The sequence below is a fragment of the Rattus norvegicus genome, chromosome X (assembly GCF_036323735.1).
Source record: "Rattus norvegicus strain BN/NHsdMcwi chromosome X, GRCr8, whole genome shotgun sequence".
In the NCBI taxonomy this organism is placed as follows: Eukaryota; Metazoa; Chordata; class Mammalia; order Rodentia; family Muridae; genus Rattus; species Rattus norvegicus.
In genome coordinates this window covers 74,705,619-74,724,785 of record NC_086039.1, presented here as the reverse complement: position 1 = coordinate 74,724,785, position 19,167 = coordinate 74,705,619, and the positions used below count along the sequence as shown (strand labels likewise).

The 19,167-nt window shown below is 40.5% G+C and overlaps 1 non-coding gene across 1 annotated transcript; it reads right to left on the bottom strand.

Moving 5' to 3' along the window:
- Window positions 1-15,911: 15,911 nt before the first annotated feature.
- LOC120099473 (small nucleolar RNA SNORA48) lies at window positions 15,912-16,059 on the bottom strand. The gene has a single exon (XR_005498646.1). It is a non-coding gene; the product is annotated as a small nucleolar RNA SNORA48 (small nucleolar RNA).
- Between the last annotated feature and the right edge of the window lie 3,108 nt (window positions 16,060-19,167).

The following is a 19,167-nucleotide window of genomic DNA, read 5'->3' as shown; positions in this document are numbered from 1 at the left end:
TACAGTAGAGTTGTTCAGTAATTTATTATATGATATGATAAAGCTGCCATGAATATGATGTATTGTTATTTTTGTAGATATAACTTCATTGCTTTGGCATAAATGGTTTGGAGTGATACTCCCTTATTTATAGTGTAATTGTTTGAAATATTTCTTATATACATTTATATAGATAGTTGTATGTTGAAAACATTTCAGTCACCACATATGGCTTTGAGAGCAGAACAAAAGGAGCATGTATCTTCAGATTCCTCTTGTTTTTATCCCAAGTTCAAATATATTCTTTTTTCCCTTTATAGTCTTTAGGAATGGAACCTAGGAACTTGTGCAACATAGACAAGCCTTATAACTGTTTTTAAAATGTTATTTTTTTTCTGTTTAGAGAAATTTCTGTTTTTTGGGGTTATATTTCTCCACGATAAATGGTTGGTATCCCTTTCATTTGAAGATCTCTTCATGTCCACTCTTTTACTGAAGGTTACTTTTGCTGAATATAAAACATAGAATTTCACACATTTAAGATGAGATAATAAAAACTTGTAGCATTCCTTTCAAAATATCTGTTAAGCTCATAAGTTATTTGCATTTATATTTCTAGAATAAGAGCAGTGGTGTTGAATAGGGATAATACTAAGATTCTGATGTGGTACATTACAGATGGAATAAATCTTAATATTCTGGTGAAGAGCTACATCAATATTTTTAAATGTTTCTCCAAGTGATTTCAATGTGGAACAAGACTCAAACAGTTGCCCATTTACAGCTGGACACTTAATGCCTGGCTTGGCACTTTATGTATAGCTTGTTCTAAGTCAATATTTGTTTAAAGAAACCAACTTAAGTATAAATGGACATTATAATAAGTTTTAAATAATTCTATAGCACTTAAATAGTGCCCTAACTTATGGAAGAGATTTAGTTCCACAGTCTAATTGCATAAACTTACATTGAGACCTATTATATAGGGGTATTGAACTTGTTTAATTCAATAAGACATAATTCCTGCCATTGGGTATCCTATGATTTACTGAGGAAGACAGGCCCATGATGAGATTTTTAAATGTCATTGTAGTTGGCAGAAGCCACAGAATTTTGTGTTAGATAGTCAGAGGTGATTAATTTTTGCCTGGGTAGTGAGGCAAAGGAGATGTTAACACAGTCTCTTGCGACATTTTTGGTAAAGAGTCAGAGAGTTTCAGATATGAGGAAATGATTGGTTTTTCCTAAATAGGAGAGATTGCCACTGGTCACCTCCAAGGAGTGGTACAGCCCTGGTTGACAGAGACCTATCACTTGAAACCTGAAAGGTTCACCTAGATGCTTTTTCTGTTGTGCTCCTCAAAACAGTTCATGATGTCATTGGGTGTGGATGATTGTCATTTAATACAGGAAGAATGCAAGGCTCAGAAACATTAAGTGATTTTCTTTTCAGTGTTACATAGCCTGTCGACAGGAATGTGGGGACTGATTTCCTACATTTGCTACACCGTGGGGGCATGAAAAGCAAGTTTGGGCCAGCTTCCTGAGGGCCTTCCATTCAAGGCAGAAGAGTTTAGACATTCTTGACAGGCTATGGGAAGCCATGGAAAGATTTTGAACAGTGGGAGTGACTGTGCCTGCTGACTGCTCTTTGCCACTTGAGCACTCACTGTGTGGCACTTGAAAAGCAAGCTGACAAGTTAGTTTTACACCCCTATCAGCAAGTCAGAACCTGGTAGTTTGTGGTCAAACTGTTTATGTACTTTCTTTTAACAGTTTTTCTCTCAGCCACTTTCTGCTTTATTTAACGGCATCCAGTCATTTCCATCTGTCCTCTATTAGTGGCCAACCTTAAAGGAGCCCTGGCGTGTCCCTCCATCCCATCCTGCCTTAATGAGAAAATGGAGTTCTCTAATTCTGAAATCAGACCCAGCCAAACAAGCAAAGACACAATCGCTTTGGACATGGAACACTGAAATGGTGATTAATCTTCTTCCTGAACATTCTTGTCAAACGCTTACTTCACCTCGCACTTTCTTCATTTCTCAAAAAACATCTGGCATGCAGTTCTCCCGCCTCCTTTCTACATGTTGCCTAATTTCTTCCCTCCTCTTTTCTTGTCTTCTAATTTTGCTACTTGGGGAAGAAAGTTATAAAAGCAAGATGAGGATGTCATAGAGCCAGATGCCTGGAGTTGTCTTCCAGACTCCTCACACAGCATCGTGATGGAGGTCAGGATAGAGACCACTCCCTTTACGACACGACGGGAAGTATATATCACAAAATAAATGAAAGTTAATGAAGGGACAAAATGAACAAAGATCTGGGGCTCCCAATGGCCTGGGCAGTACTATGCTTTACACGCTACAATTTTTAACGATGAAGGTACTGAGGGAGGCTCAGGGAATGGGAGAGGATGTGGAGGTATTAAATTGCAAAGCTGGTTACTATCTTGGTTCCTTTTGGTATGGAAAGAGTCAAGACACAGAGGGTTGTGAGACTTCTTAGAATACCACTTTCTTTTAATTTATTTGTTTTGGTTTTAGATTTTTCATTTTGAAATGATTTTAGACTCATAAGAAGTTGAAAACATTGGACATAGAGTTCCCATGTATCCTTTACCCAACTTCCCTCAATGATAACATTTTACATAACCATGCTAAAATTTCAACAACAAGAATTTATTATAGTACATATGGTCTGAGCATCTCTAGCAGATTTTATGTTCTAGATATTGAGAGACAGGAGTTTTAGGGAAGTAATTAAGGTCATAGGGGCCACAATTGGGGAATTCTAATCCTATGAATTGGTGTTATGATAAGGGAGGAAGAGAGGGGCTTCAAAGTGTCTATGTTTGATTTATAGCACCCACATGACAGCTCACAGCTTTCTGTGTCTGTATTATCAGCCCACTTGATACCTGTTCTGATGTCCAAGGTCACTGCATACACATGGCACACATACATACATATACATACAGGCAAAGCACCCGTACACATGACACAAATTTTCAAAAGGGAGGAACAGTCACTGAAGTCCTCCCTCAAGTGTAAAGATAAAGTCATGGGAAGGCTTAGAGAAAAGGCAACCTTCTATAAGCCAGAAAGAGAAACCTAATCAGAAACCAACTATGATATGCTGATAATGGACTTCTTACTTGCAGAACTACAAGGAAATAAAAGTGTTTTCAAACCATTCAGTTTGTGTTACTTGTTATCTCAGCCCAAGCAGATGAATGCAACCATATTCCATTTTACTAGCTTTTATATTCAGGGAGTTTCTTTTCTGGCATGTAGTATTAACTTAGTTTTCTGAGACTACCGTAAGTACCACAGTCTTTGTGACTTTAAGAATAGAAACGTAGTTTTCACAGTTCTGGAAGTTAAAGGTCCAAGTCACAATGACATTGCCCCTCTCTTTGGTTTGTACATGGTTACTACCTGTTGTCAGTCCTTTACATGGTTATTACTATGTGCATTTGTGCATGCATCTGGTGTCTCTCAGTCCCTAAAGCCCCCCTCTCAAAATTATGCCTATTTTTAAAAGTATCTTTTTATAATGACACCAAGTCAGATTGGATTAAGACTAACTCCACTGGCCTCATTTCAACCCATCACCTCTTTAAAGGCTCCGCCGTCACAAATGGCCATGTTTTTGAGGTCCTGAAGTACCAACATGAATTTTAGCAAACACAATCCAATCTGTATCAACTGTGATAGTTTACTGTATAATTGTCCGAGAGAAGAAGTGTTCTATGAACGCAAATTCTCTTGTGCTTCTTCTACTTTATACTTAAACAAACCTCTATCCACTATCTCTGGCATTAGCTATTTATTTTTCTAGCACTAAAATTTCTTTTCCTGTGTTCAATAAATGTTTATTTATGTCCAGGTCCATCTGAGAGCTGTGTCTGTATAATTTCTGGGTAAGTTTGGCTCGGGTCTTTCTCCTTACACTCAGGCCTAGCTGGAAGTTGCATTCATATGCTATCTCAGTGAATATTCCTGATTCCTTGTCCTATAACACCTTTCTGTTCCCAGAACCAGTTTGTAGCCACACCAAAGAAGCTTCGTGACCATCACCCAAGCAATTTCACAACCCCTAAGATCCCGTGACATACTGGTTACCAGTGGACTGGATCAACCAGTCTCCCCGAATACTATTCAACACTGAATATTTGAAGAACTGACCTGCTTACTCCTTCCACCTGACCTGAAATTTACCCAAGTTTGGGAAACAGCAAAAAATGAAACCAAACTTCTACTCATCACAGGCTACCTATAATGTCATATCAGACACACAACCAAGAAAATAAATATACTGCCCAGGCCCCATCACAAAAATCAAGACAAAATATAGGACCAAAACAATATGCTCCCACCCCCTCAAGACCATTGATCCAGTAGAAATGGTCTTGAATAGTAATTATCTAGATGACCACCAGGACACAAAATTTAAAGGGACAATTCTAAACATGGTTGCACTAATTAATTTTTTTGTCAACTTCATATAAGTTAGCACTATCTAGGAATAAGGATCTCAGTTGGGTAATTGCATCACTTAGCTTCACCTTTAGGTGAAGTCTGTGGGACATTTTCTTGAATAATGATTAATATGGAAGAGACCATCCTACTGTGGGTAGTTCTATCTTTAGGCAAGTGGTCTTGGGTTCTGTAAGAAAGAAGGCTGAGCAAGCCATGGATAGAACAGCAGTAAACAGCCTTCCTCCCTACCTCTTGTTTCAATTCCAGCCCCAGATTCCTGCCTTGTGTTCCTGTTCTGACCTCCCTTAATGATGACCTGTAACCTGTGAGGTGAAAATAAACCCGTTCCACTCCAAATGCTTTGGGCTATAGTCTTTATCACAGCAACAGGAAACTAGGACAGAAGCTGGTACTAGAGAATGTGATATTGCTGTGACAGACCTGACCACATTGTCTTTCAGGGGATTGCATAAGGATTTTGGAACATGGGTTAAAAAAGCCACCGAGTAACCAGAGCTTAGTAACTTATTCTCTGAAAGCTCAAAACAGAAATGCTGAGAGAGGTGTAGATGATGGATGCCTGGCGTATGAAGTTTCAGAGGGACTCGAAGACTCTATCAATGTCATTTGTGTGATATTTTGAATTTAGACTATGTAGATTCTCGTTATCTGGAGATGTGAATTGGCTGTAATTAAGAAGAAATCACCATCTCTTTTCCTCCTGTGTGTCACTGAAGATCTTATTGTCTTCATGGGCCACCTTCCTACCTGGAGTTTCCGGTATTATAAGAGCAAGTCATAACCAAAATCTTGCTTCCATTGATATGTCCCTGATGCTAAGATCTGCATCTTTGACTTGAGACAGAAAAAGGCAAAAGCTGATGAATGTCTGCTTTGTGGCCACATGGTGAAAGATGAATCTGGGCAACTCTCTTCCAATGGCTTGAAAGCTGTCTGTATCTGTGCCAACAAATACATGGTAAAGAGCTGTGGCAAGAATAGCGTTCATATTCGAGTGAGGCGCCATCCTTTCCATGTCACACAAATCAACAAGTTGTTGTCCCATGCTGAGGCTGACAGGCTTCAGAAAAGTTTGCATGGTGCCTTTGGGAAGCCCCAGGGCACAGTGACCAGGGTTCACATTGGCTGGGTCATCATTGTTAAGTCTCAAACCTTGGAACAAATGGCTGAGGTGCCTATTTAATGCATCAAAGTGGACCTGGTCACAAGGTTCTTCAGCATCCCTTAGTCCCGACCCGTTGTAGGTGTGGCTGGTATACTCTGCCCTCCCCCTTTATCTTTTAAATGTTTTAAAAAGAGTTATTTATTTTATTTATACAAGTACACTGTAGCTGTCTTCATGCACACCAGGGCATTGGATCCCATTTACAGATGGTTGTGAGCCACCATGTGGTTGCTGGGAATTGAACTCAGGACCTCTGGAGGAGCAGTTAATGCTCTTAACCACCGAACCATCTCTCCAGCCCCCTCTGCCCTCCACCTTAAACTTCTCCAGCATAGAGGCTGTACTGCCCATCTCTGGCTGCCCTTCTCTATATAATCCAGTCATTTTATCTAACTGGCTCTTTGGTCTACCCTGTACCTTCATGGCCTCTTGTTCTCGTAGTCTCCTAGCTCTCCCCTTCCTCTGCCCTCTTTTCTTCACATGGCTTGGCCCAGGGTCATGCTCACTCTGGACTCTCCCAGATGTCTCTGCTTCTGGAGATGCTGTCCCTTTTATCTACAATAAACGTTCTCCTCTACCATACCTAGGAACAGTCATGTCCTTCCTTTTTATTTATTTATTTTATTTTATTTTTCATTCATCTGGTGCTGAAACCCAGAAGTGGCATAAATGCGCTCCCTTCTGAGGAACTCAGCTTCCCTGAACCAAGCTGCTGGTCTGACTCTCCTAAGGATTTTATGAATAATTTTTTCTGCTGGCTTTTGATTCCCACCAAACTTGATTGTAAAGTCTTCTTCAACTGCTTCTTCCCTCCACTTTTAATCTAACCATCCATTTCTCTTTGCCTACTGAGTAAGTATCCTCTCTCTGGTTACTGGAGTCTGCTATCCTCTTTGGGGCAACCACCATGTGGGCATCTCCCTGCTATGCCCTTTGGGGCCCTGTCATGTGGGCAACTCTTCTTATTAAGACACTCGCTCCTCTCCCTCTATTGGAACCCTCCCTTTTCCAAAAGCCTGTCCCAGTGCACCTCTTCAGCTGTTTTCTCATTTATCTGCTTTAACCATTTGTATCTTTCCTTCTACTTGGGAAGTAACACTACAGAGCTCTCTACTTTATTTACCTTTATCCCCCAAGCCACACACTAGTGTACCAGGGAGCTTTCTCTGACATTACTGGGCCCTACCAGGTGTAAAGAAATGTTTATCCTCTGTGATTTGGGGCATTTCTCTCTGACAAGTCTCTCAGTCTGTTTGGAGTTGCCCTCGATTGAAGTTCTTGTTACCACAAAACTTACCCCATTTGCTCCCTCAGGACCCCTGTCTAGAACTTTCTCACCTTCTCCTAACTACCTACTAAGTTACACAGCTCCTCTACACTCTCCAAGGTCTGTCAACATTTCTTTGTCCCACTTTCCTCAGAACTATCTTGTCTATCTCTCATTGTGACCTCCTAGGCCTATACATTGTGTTTCCTTGCCTCCCCCTAGGAGCTGCCTGCTAAGTCCTTAAGTCCTTCTGGGCCTCTGTGACCTTGTCCCTCCTGTTTCTCAGCTCTGTCCTGGAAGCACTGCAGCTTCTCTATGCACATGTAGCTTCTCCAATATCAGAGCCATCCCCTGGGTAGAGTTACTACTTGTCCCTCCTTATCCCTTATGGCAACACTGTACGATGTCTCTTAGCTGCCTTTCGGAGCTTATTGGAGCTCTCTATGTGGCAGAGTTGGAGTCCCAGAAGAGAAGCCAGAAGAGGCCATTGGCAAAGGTGCAGCCTCAGTTGCAGTGTTGACTCCAGCATATTATAGATTCCATAGTGAGGTGACCATTAAGGATAGTGGCAGGTGTGAAGTAGAACCTGCCTGAGCCTGTGGGACAAGCTGCATATACTTCAGATGACAGGGCCAGAGAAGTGAAGCTATTGAAGCTTCTTGGCACGCAGAAGATTATAAGTTCCAGACATTGGACCCTGAGTTATTTATATTTTTGTATTAGTTAAATTGTGTACAATTCTTAGTTTAAACAAAAGGGGGAAAGATGTAGAGGAATTTTAATCTAGCAACATGACTGCACTGGTAAGGGATCATATCCAAAGACCTTGTAGGTCTATGTGATACAGCTGGAATGCAGACATGCCCTTAGTGAAAACCTTTAATCCCTCTGGCTGGAATACAGATATGCCCTTACTACAAACCTTTAATCCCAAACAATAAAAGGAAAGTTAGTTTATAGAAGGAAGCATCTATTTTGAAATTGATGTCTAAGTGAGAGACAGACAAAGTGATGAATGGGAGAAAGATTTGACAGAATGAGTCAAAGATATGATATGCTCAATTCTCATGAGAACAGACAGGAAAGAGAGACTACATAAGAGCAACATAGGGAAAACGGTTCAGTTGAGTGGAATTGAGTTCAGTTCTCTGCAGTCAGTGCAGTTCGGTCACTTGAGTTTGGTGTAGTCAGTGGAGAGTTGAATGGGACTTGGTGCAGTTCAGTTGAATGCGGTTGAGTTCAGTTGAATTTGTGTAGTTCCATTTAGTTTGTGCAGTTCATGAGTTTATGTAGAAGCAGTTGAAGCCAGAGAATAAGAAAGAGCCAGAGAATTAGAACAAATTGCCAGAGTTAGTTTGAGGTCAAATAAAGCAATACAGTAAGAAGCCAAGGGAAGCCAGATTGAATCAGCCGGCTTAAAGAGGAGTTTGAATCAGTACAGCTCAGTTAAACCAGCCAGTCAGAGTTCAGAAAGAGCTAGAAAGGATGAGTTTATTTATCACTAAGTCTCTGAGATGACAAATACATCTGATGAATTAAAGTTACTTACATGGTTTGACTTTGGTTTTATTTGATTTGATTTCTGCTATGTCTTGGTTCTTTACTCTTGAAGTAAATAAAAAAGTATTTAACTTGTCTTTTGACTTTACTGTCACTCACAGATATGAGACCTAGGATATATATTTTTCTTTTCAAAATTGTGCAGTTTAATGAATTCTAGGGTATTATTACAATGTAGATCAAGAACTTGCATATTTCCTCTCTCTCAGTCCCAATGCTACTGTATAGGAGGACTCAAAGTATCATTTCTTTGTAGGGTAGAATAATATAGAGCATGAGAATCTCATAATTTAGGCATGTATTTGGTCAATATTGACTGTTCTGGAAAAGATCCTAAGGATATCTTCAGGACATGTAAATTTTGAGGCACCAGTCATTAGGGCAGTTGGTGATTTCATCCACAAGAAAGGAAAATAAGCTGTTGGAAGCACAGTGCTGTTTTGTAAACCACCACCGCACAGTTTAGGATGCTGTAGAGTATTATGGTATAGACACATATACGCCCTGTGCTTCCTGGATGCAAAATTAACTCAAACAAACAAACAAACAAACAAACAAACAAATAAACAAAAAGTAGTCCTCCTTTATACAAATGATAGATGGCTGAGAAAAAAATAGGGAAATAATACCTTTCGTAATAACCACAAATAAAATAAAATATCTTTGTGTAACTCTATCCAAACATATGAAAGACCTGTATGACAAGAACTTCAAGTCTTTGTAAAAAGAAATTGAAAAAGGTACCATAAAATGGAACAATCTCCCATGCTCGTGGATTGGCAGAATTAACATAGTAAAAATGGCCATCTTACTAAAAGCAATCTATGCAATTCCTATCAAAATTCTAACACAATTTTTATAGACCTTGAAAGATCAATTCTCAACTTCATATGAAAAAAAAAACCCACAAAAGCTAAAATGATTCTGTACAATAAAAGGACTTCTGGAGGTATCACCATCTCTGATTTCAAGCTGTACTACAGAGCAATAGCAATACAAACCACATGGTATTAACATAAAAAAAGATTGAACAATGGAACAGAATTGAAGACCCAGAAATAAACCCACATAATTATGAACACTTGAATTTTGCCAAAGAAGTCAAAACCATACAATGGAAAAGTGAAAGCATCTTCAACAAAAAAGTGCTGGTTTAACTGGATGTCTGCATGTGGAAGAATGCAAATAGATCCAAATTTATCATCTTGCACAAAACTCAAGTCCAAGCAAATAAAAAACCTCAACATACAACTGTATATACTAAATCAAGTAATAGAAGAGAAAGTGAGGAATAGCCTTGAATTCAGGGGAAAACTTCCTGAACAGAACACCACCAACTGAGGCATTGACTGCAAACTGTACAACCACTCTGGAAATCAGTCTGGAGGTTCCTCAGAAAATTGGACATTGAACTACCAGCTATACCTCTCTTGGGCATATACCCAAAAGATGCCCCAACATATAACGAAGACACATGCCCCACTATGTTCATAGTAGCCTTATTTATAATAGCCAGAAGCTGGAAAGAACCCAGATGACCTTTAACAGAGGAATGGATACAGAAAATGTGGTAACATCTACACAATAGAGTACTACTCAGCTATCAAAAACAATGACTTCATGAAATTAAAATTAAAATTCATATAGAAGTGCAGAAGACTCTGGATAACCATAGCAATCCTGAGTGAAAAGACTAATGCTGGAGGGATTATCATACCAGATTTCAAGTTATATTACAGAGTGATAATAAAAAGCATATGATACTGGCACAGAAATTGAAATGTAGATAAATGGACCACAATGGAAGACTCAGTCTTAAGCATATATAATTATAGGTGCTTGTTATTAAACAATAATGTCAAAAATACACACTGGAGGAAAGATTCCCTCTTCAACAATGGTGCTGAGAAATGAGTGTTCTCACATAGAAGAATACATTTAGAGCCACGTCTATCACTCTACACAAAAATCAACTCAGGATGTATCAAAGACCTCAATGTAAAAACTGAAACTCTGAAACATCTACAAGAAAACAGGGTAGCCTCTATGATATAGGTGCAGGGAAGGACTGACTGAATAGGACTCTATTTATTCTGGAATTAAGGCAACAATTGGCAAATGGGATCTCATAAAACTAAAAGGCTTCTGAACAGCAAAGGAAATGAACAAGCTTGTGAAGAAAAGGCCCACAGAGTGGGAGAGAATATTTGTCAGCTATACACCTGATAAAGGCATCCAGAAGACAAAAAGAACTAAAAAGGGAGACCCAATAAAAATGAGCTATTTATTTGAACAGAGTTTTCAAACAAAATAATAAAAATGGCTAAGTGATGTCTTTAAGTGTTCAATATCCTTAGCATTAATAGAAATATAAATTAAAACTTTGAGGTTTTATCTAACTCCAGTCAGAAAAATTAAGATCAAGAAAAAAAGTGACAGTAAATGTTGCTGAGGTCGTAGGAAAAGGGGACCCCCCACTCACTGTTGCTTGTATTGCAAACTAGCCACTATAGAAGTCAGAATGGAGACTTGTCAAAAAACTAAGAGGAGACCAACCACATCACCCAGCTCTACCACTTCTTGCTATTTACCCAAAGGACTTGACTCCATGGTTGCTTGCTCAGCCACGTTCATTGCTGCTCTATTCACAATAGCTGGTAAATGGAAACAATGAAAATGTGATACATATACACAATAAATTAGATTCATCTGCAAAGAAAAAAGAAAATTATGAAATTTAGAGGTAAATGAGTGGAACAGGAAAATATTATACTGAATGTGGAAAACAAGACCTACAAAGACACAAATGCTCCATGTTCTCTTATTTCTAGATATGTGCTAGTTATTTTCCTATTATTGTGATTAAAACTTATAAAGGAAAGCTTTTAGTTTTTCCAGTGTGTTCAGGAGGTTAGAGTCTGTGATGGCAAGGCAAAGGCATAGTGACAGGAACACCTGAGAGCTCAAGTCTTGATCTGCAAATTAGAGAAAGAGAGACCACTGGAAATGGCATGAGTCTGTTGAAATCTCAAAGACTGCCCACAGTGACACACTTCCTCCAACAAGGCCACACCTCCTAATCCACCCTAAACAGTTTCACCAACTGGAGAGCAAGCATTTAAATATATGCTCATGATCAGGGTTCCCCTTCCCATCTTCTCCCAGATCCTCTCTACACACCTAATACCACATCTTTATATATTACTTTAGAAAACAAACAGACAAATAAAAAACCCAAACAAACTACAATAACTAGAACAAAAGGTGAAAGAGCACAACACACACACACTCCATAAAAACATAAAAATGAAAACTATGAAGTACAAGCAGAAGACCTGTAAGATAAAAAACTAAACAAAGCAATATGAGACAAAAAATTAATAAAATCGCCATTGAGTTAATTTTGTGTTGGCCATCTACTCATGGAAATGGTGTCCACCCTTATGTGTTGACTATACACACACACACACACACACACACACACACACACACACACACACACACATACACACACACACAGAGAGAGAGAGAGAGAGAGACAGACAGACAGACAGAGAGAGAGACAGACAGGCAGAGAGACAGAGAGAGACAGAGAGAGAGAGAGAGAGAGAGAGACAGAGAGAGAGACAGAGAGAGACAGAGAGAGAGAGACTCATTGGGAAAAACTAAGTTTTCCTTTGCAAGGAGATGTCAATTGGAGATAGTGGTCAGGGCTTGTGTCTAATTTCCCCTCTCAGTAGTAGTACCTCATCTATCTTGGACTTGTGCATGCTCTGTGTATGCTGCCACAGTCTCTGTGAGTTCATGTGTGTGAGTCCTTTTGTGTCTGGAAGTCACTTGGTAACATCCGTCTCATCTGCCTCTTACAAGTACCTTCATGCTATATCTAATACATTATTTGAATTATAATTTTGATCACATTTGTTCTTTAATTATTTCATCTATGTGTATAATGTATTCTGATTGCTCTCATCACCTACTCTCTCCCGTTCTCCCTGCACTTCCTATTAACTTCCTCTTTCTACAAGCTCCTTTCCTCATATATGTGTCTTTTAGTTTTGTTTTGTGACATGTTGAGTTTTAAGCAGGGCTATCTGTGTGACCAGGGCTATCTGTGTAACCGTGGCCTCATCTATCACTAAAAATTTTGTCATTTAAAAAATTTATACAAATACAATCGCACAGCAGGTGACATGTTGAGAATGACAGTGCCCGACATAATGCCCTTGAAATGTATTCAAGTTGTCACCTGTATTGTTAGTTACTTTTTTGTTATTATGACAAAACACCTGACATAAAGAAATTTTATATATATATATATATACTCATGATATCAGAATATTCAATCTGGGTGTTTTTTCCCATTCATTTGGTCAGGACCTCATGCTGTCAGAATACATGGCAGAGGAGAATTTTCATCTTGGGATGCAGAAAGTAGAGTGAGAGAGAGAGAGAGGAAGGGGCTAGGAACAACAAGATACCCAAAGAGAGCTACTACCTAGGTATTAGGCTTAAACTCATGATCTTCTGGTAAATATTTTATATTTATGGTTCATTCCTTTTACTGGTACACAGTCTTCCACGTCACAGACCATAGTTTATTCTTCTCATTTACACATTCAACATTGGGTTGTTTTCTAATGTTTTGTTGTTACAAACAAAACAGCTGTAAACATCTATATATAGTCTTTTAAAAATGTGTGTGTGTGTGTGTGTGTGTGTGTGTGTGTGAACTAAGTACCCAGAAGTGTAGTTGTTAGCTAAAATGGTACTTAGTTACATGTGTAGCTTAAGAAATGGCCAACTTGTTTTCTAGATTGGTTATATTTTATGTCCCAAATGGTCCATAATAAATCTTATTTCTCCACATATTTAGTGATGTCATACTTCATTTTAGCTTCTTGGAGGGGTTTGGCATGATATTGTACTGTGGTATAATTTGTGTTTTTCTAATGGCTAGTAATATTTGTAAGATGTCTTTTAATGTTCTTTATCTGTGTTCTAATTGAATTTGTTGTAATTTTTCTTTACTATCGACCTTTGAAAAAATTTTCTAAATATTCTGGCTTTCAGTCTTTTAACAGAAATGTGGTTTACAAATTCTGTTTTCAGGCTGTGTCCCATCATTTCTTCTTCTTTTAAACTTTTTATTGATTCTTTGTGATTTTCACGTCATGTATCCCAGACCCACTCATCCCCCTGTCCCTTCATATCTGCCCTTTGCTCTTGCAACCTCCTTCACAAAATAAAACACACAAGCAAGCAAACAAACAAAAACAACAGCAAAACCATAGAAAACATCTCATTGTGGAAGTTGTAGTCTATCACAGTGTGTCCCATGGCGTATCTCTGTCCACACAGATTCATTTGCAAATGTTCATTGCAATGTATCATTGGTCTGACTCAAGATCTCTGGCTTCTGTGACACCATCAATATTGGATCCTCATTGGGACTCTTCCTGGTTATCCTATTGCTGCCCTGTGTCATGGAGATACTGTGCCCTCAACCTTTCACAGATAATAGGGATTTGGGGTTGCACCAATTCAGAGCCCTGGATCTGGGCCTGGGTGGTAGCTGAGCTGGTCAGCGCACTGGCTCTCCCTTATCTGCACCACCAGGGTGGGCTCTCCAGCACTGCTCTGGCTAGACCACCCAGTGCTGCCATCAGTAGGAGGCAGGGTCAGATCTCCTGCTCTCCTGCCCTCTGGGCTGGCTCACCCACACCCACATCTCCAGAGCCAGCTCCACTATGCTACCCATTCTAGAGGTGGGACCCACTCTGCCAAGCACTGCAGCCTGTGAGGGGCTTGGCCAGCTCTTGTGCTCTCACACCATCAGGTTGACCTGGGCCTTCATCAGGGCCAGCTCCACAGTATTGCCCAGTAGAGATGCAGGGCGCCTCTCTCCTGAGCTCTATAGCCAGTGAAGAGGCAGGGGTAGATTTTCTATTTTTATGATCCCAGGGTCAGCTCTCCTGGCTACTGCAGGTGGTGAGGCAGAGGGCATCACTTCTGCATCCAAGCCACCTCCTGCCAGAGAGGGTCTGGCCAGCACTCCCATGCTCTTGCCCTCAGGTTCACCTGCACTTTCTTCACCAGGGCCAGCTCTACTGTGCAGCACAGATGAGGTGCAGGGCCTGCTCTCCTGAGTGCTGCAGCAAGCGAGGAGCAGGGCTAGGTCATTTAGTATCATGACTTCAGGGCCAGTTCTCCTGATTGTTGCAGGTGGTGAGGGGTAAGGGGAAAGGTATCACCCCCATCCCAGCCCCGCATCTATGCCACCTCACACCAGAAGAATGGAGGGGCCAGCTCTCCTGACCTCTCAGCCTTGGGGCTGGTTCATCTGTATCCTCGGCCACCAGGGTCAGCCATACTGTGCTCTCCAGGTGAGATTCAGGGCCAGGGTTCAGCTGGTAAGGGGCAGGGATTGCTCTCCTGTGCTTATGTCCCTGTGGGCAACTTTTCTTACTGCTGGAGGTGGTGAGGGGCAGGGGGTGACATCAAATCTATGCCCATGCCACCCCACAGCAGAAGAGTTGTGTTCTCTGGGAGAGGCATAGAACCTGTTTTCTCCAAGGCTGACACTGGTAAGAGATGGGCCTAGATCTGTGGAGCTCTGAGTCAAGTGAGGGGTGGGACCAGTTATACACAACCCCTGGGCATCCATGTAGTCCCTGGGGAATGTCCTGACCAGGGACAGCCCCATGTTCTTTAGTGGTAAGATGAGCCATGGACATCTACATGGGCCCATGCTGCTGTGTAGCCATGGACACAAACATGACCCTCAGCTCAGGCTGGGACTTCATCATGGCCCCAGGTGGCAGGGCTGGTTGCTCATAACTGGCTATTCCTTTCTAACTCAAGTCTCCAGTTCCATCTCTCTTCATAATGCTCGAGGTGCTCCACCTCTTTCTCTCCCATCTGATAATCATATACGATCTCCCATCTGATCACTGATAATCATATATAATCTCCCATCTGATCACTGATAATCATATATAATCTCCCATCTGATCACTGATAATCATATATGATCTCCCATCTGATCACTGATAATCATATATGATCTCCCATCTGATCACTGATAATCATATATGATCTCCCATCTGATCACTGATAATCATATATAATCTCCCATCTGATCACTGATAATCATATATGATCTCCCATCTGATCACTGATAATCATATATGATCTCCCATCTGATCACTGATAATCATATATAATCTCCCATCTGATCACTGTTGTGGTGGTTCCTTATGAAGGCTGGGCCATGTGGGTGGTGAACCCCTGGGTGACATCCTCCATCCATGCTGAGTGTTGTGACAAGAGGGTGTCTATGGCCTGCCTGTGCCATGTGCTAGAGAACAGATCTGCAACTAGCATGGTAGTCTATAGGTCTCCCATGCTGCACTACCTGGATTTGATTTGGTTTGTGTGAGTCCTGGGCATAAGACAGCTTTGGCAACCAAGCCAGATATCAAGCTGGAATGAACAAAGGACTACAACCTACTCTGTCCCTGGTTGATATAAGAGTAACACCATCATCAAAGTGTCTCTTTGCCCACTGATGCAGTAGGGCACCATTTTTTTCTTAATGGGATCTTTGCAGAAGGGAAAAAATTAGACTGCTGATGAATTAAAGTTTAGCAACCATTTTCTGGCTCATGATTTCATTGTCCTATCTAAGACTCCTTAACTCAGCTAGATATTTTCTGTTATACTGAATTTTAAATTTTTCATAGTTTCATTTAACATTTCAATGTGTGATTCACTTTGGGTTTATTTTTGTTTGTGCATATACAAATTATAACACGAGTTGTTTGCTGATTTTTGTCTTATTTTATATTTAAATTAATATTGGAGTTAAATTCTCTTATATTTAAACTGATATTGAACTATGTATACGTAAATGTCATGCTAATAATTCATATTTTTAATTATTTTTAGAACCACACTGAATAGCAAATAGAAAATACAGTGACAAAGTGAGGGAGGTTGGGAGAGAGTAAGGGGCAGGGAAGACATGTGAATAAAAACACAGTAAGAACAGACATTCACGGCACTTTCCTTTGACTTCTAATAAAAGCCTCACAGTTTCATTTTGTTCTGGACCCTACAACTTCTGTCTGACTCTGGCTATATATTAGAACTTTATGATTATAGTTTTGGGAAAATCTTACCTATTCTTTGAATTTGTTTTAAAAATTACTTTATTATTTTTATGTGTATGATACATGTATGTCTGTGTACCACTTATGTGTACTGCCCAAGGAAGCCAGAAGAAAGTGTCAAGTCCCCTAGGAACTGGAGTTACAGACAGCTGTGAGATGCCATGTGGGTGCTGAGAGTTGAACTCAGGTCCTCTGGAAGAGCAACTAGTGTTCTTAATGGTTGAACCATCTCTCTACCCCAATATTCTTAGAATATTAAACATAAACTATCTATGACACATTGCCTTAATATTTCATATCAAAAATAATAAAATTTAAAAGGTTTAAATTGATACCCAATAATTGTACAAATGTATGGGATGCAGTATAAACTTTTGACAATGCATGCACAAAAATATGACATGCTTATATTTGTATGTTATCATTTCACAGGGACCATCTTTTTATGGGATATTTTTTATTTACATTTCAAATGTTATTCCCTTTCCTGGTTTCCCGGCCTAAGTCCCCTATCCCATCTACCTCCCCTTCTTCTTCCCCTCTCCAACCACCCCCTTCCTGCTCCCCCCCGACATGCCCCTACACTGGAGGTCCAGCCTTGTCAGGACCAAGGGCTTCTCCTGCCATTGGTGCCCAACAAGGCCATCTTCTGCTACATATGCAGCTGTAGCCATGGGTCTATCCATGCATAGTCTTTGGGTAGTGGTTTAGTCCCTAGGGAGCCCTGGTTGGTTGATATTGTTGTTCTTGTGGGGTTGCAAGCACCATCAGCTCCTTCAATCCTTTCTCTAATTCACAGGGACCATCTTAGTCTCTTCTGAGATATTGCAGTTTTAGTCTATGGATGGCTGAAGTGAGCAAAGAATCAAATAACAGTTTAGTCAGTTTTAGGGTCTACCCTTAAAGGGTAGACCAACACTGTTAAGTTCCATCCTTTCTTTTGTGTTTTACTTGTACAACAAAATCTTCTGAAGGTTCTTCCAGTTGGGAAACTGTGATAATCTCACTTGAAGATTCTCAAACACAACTCTTTTGGTATTTGGGAAAGTATAGGCTATGGTCCTTGAGTATATGACTTTTTGTGATATAGGCCCTCTAATCTATGTTTTTAAAACATAGGTGATTCTTAACTGTTCTCTGGAAAGAGTGGGTGGATGAGCGGAGGGGATACTATTCGATTTTTACCTCACAGCCACTTCAGAATCAACTGTTACAGGAAGATTTTGTGCCAAGGTGATGCAAAGGAAAGTCTGAACATACTATAAAGGGGGCACCAATACTGCCCTGTAACATCAACTAGCTTCTTGGGACTGTCCTTCTCTCCTGTCTAGAGAAGGTTCTTCTGCATTATTCTGCCTTGCCAAGGCCAGGAACTCCTGTCTCTCATCCTCATGAAATGTAAGTCTTGCAGGCTTTCAGCAGGCTCCATGGTGTTTGTCCAGGTCTGAAGACCACAGTAATTGGGTAATGGACAGAATGCTTCATGTGTGTCAAAGCCTCAGCCACAAGAGGCCTTTAAAACTTCTCATCTCCAGTAGAGCCTTTTGTTTCCCACACCCGCTGTAGGGGTGGAGTGAGGCGTAAAGTGGGGACATGACTTTGTGAAATCCAACATTTTTTTTTGAGGCAGCAAGTGATGAATACTAAGAGAAGAGTAGCCTAGACATTTGGAGGACTTGGGCTGCCCATTTTCTGGGTTCTCGTCATCAGATATGAGTGGCATGATAACCCAGGCTACCCCACCTCTCTCCATAGCCCACTGCTACTAAGCCTTCCTCTTCACTTTCAAAAGCTTTACTCATCACCTCTTAATAAATCAGGCAGAATTTTTCCAGCTGGGCTTAGTATCGGTTTCCCTGAATGACCCTTAAAAAGTTCCGATTTGAGTCCATGGATCTGTCTGAGCAGGAGGCGGGCCTCATACATCATTGAACACTCATCTTCTCAGAAGGTCGAGGCCTTGGCGTGGTTGGGTGTTGATGTCTTTATGGATGGAAAATGTTGGTTTTGCATTCTATCGGTAACCCCCACAGAGGTGATACTGGGATTTAGGGATCTAATCATTTGGAAAATGCTTGATTGAAGCCAACTCTAGTCTCATTTATATTTTGGAAAGGGAAGATAATGACTCATACAATAGAGATGGCTGCCTGTCCACAATCTTGTCAGACAGGCTGTGGAAATGACCGGGCTGGCATTGTCAGCTACATAAGGTGATGGGAAAGGCAGTTCAACAAAGAGACACAACACAAGAGCTGAAGCTGTAGTGGAAAGAACACCGAGTTGGGAGCCAGCAGATTAGGTTGCTGGCTCTGGCTCCATTATAAGCATAGTTGCTTAGTGTGTGGCATTGAGCACATACTCTTGTTCTCTGATGTGTAAAGAAGTCGTCCTTGGTAGTCCCCGAGGATCTTCTCTGCTTTTATATGCTTCATTTGAGAGGGTGCTTTTCCATCTTTTTGGAAGAACATTGATTTTGGAGCTGGATTCCTTGGCTTAATGTTCTCCATTTCTTTT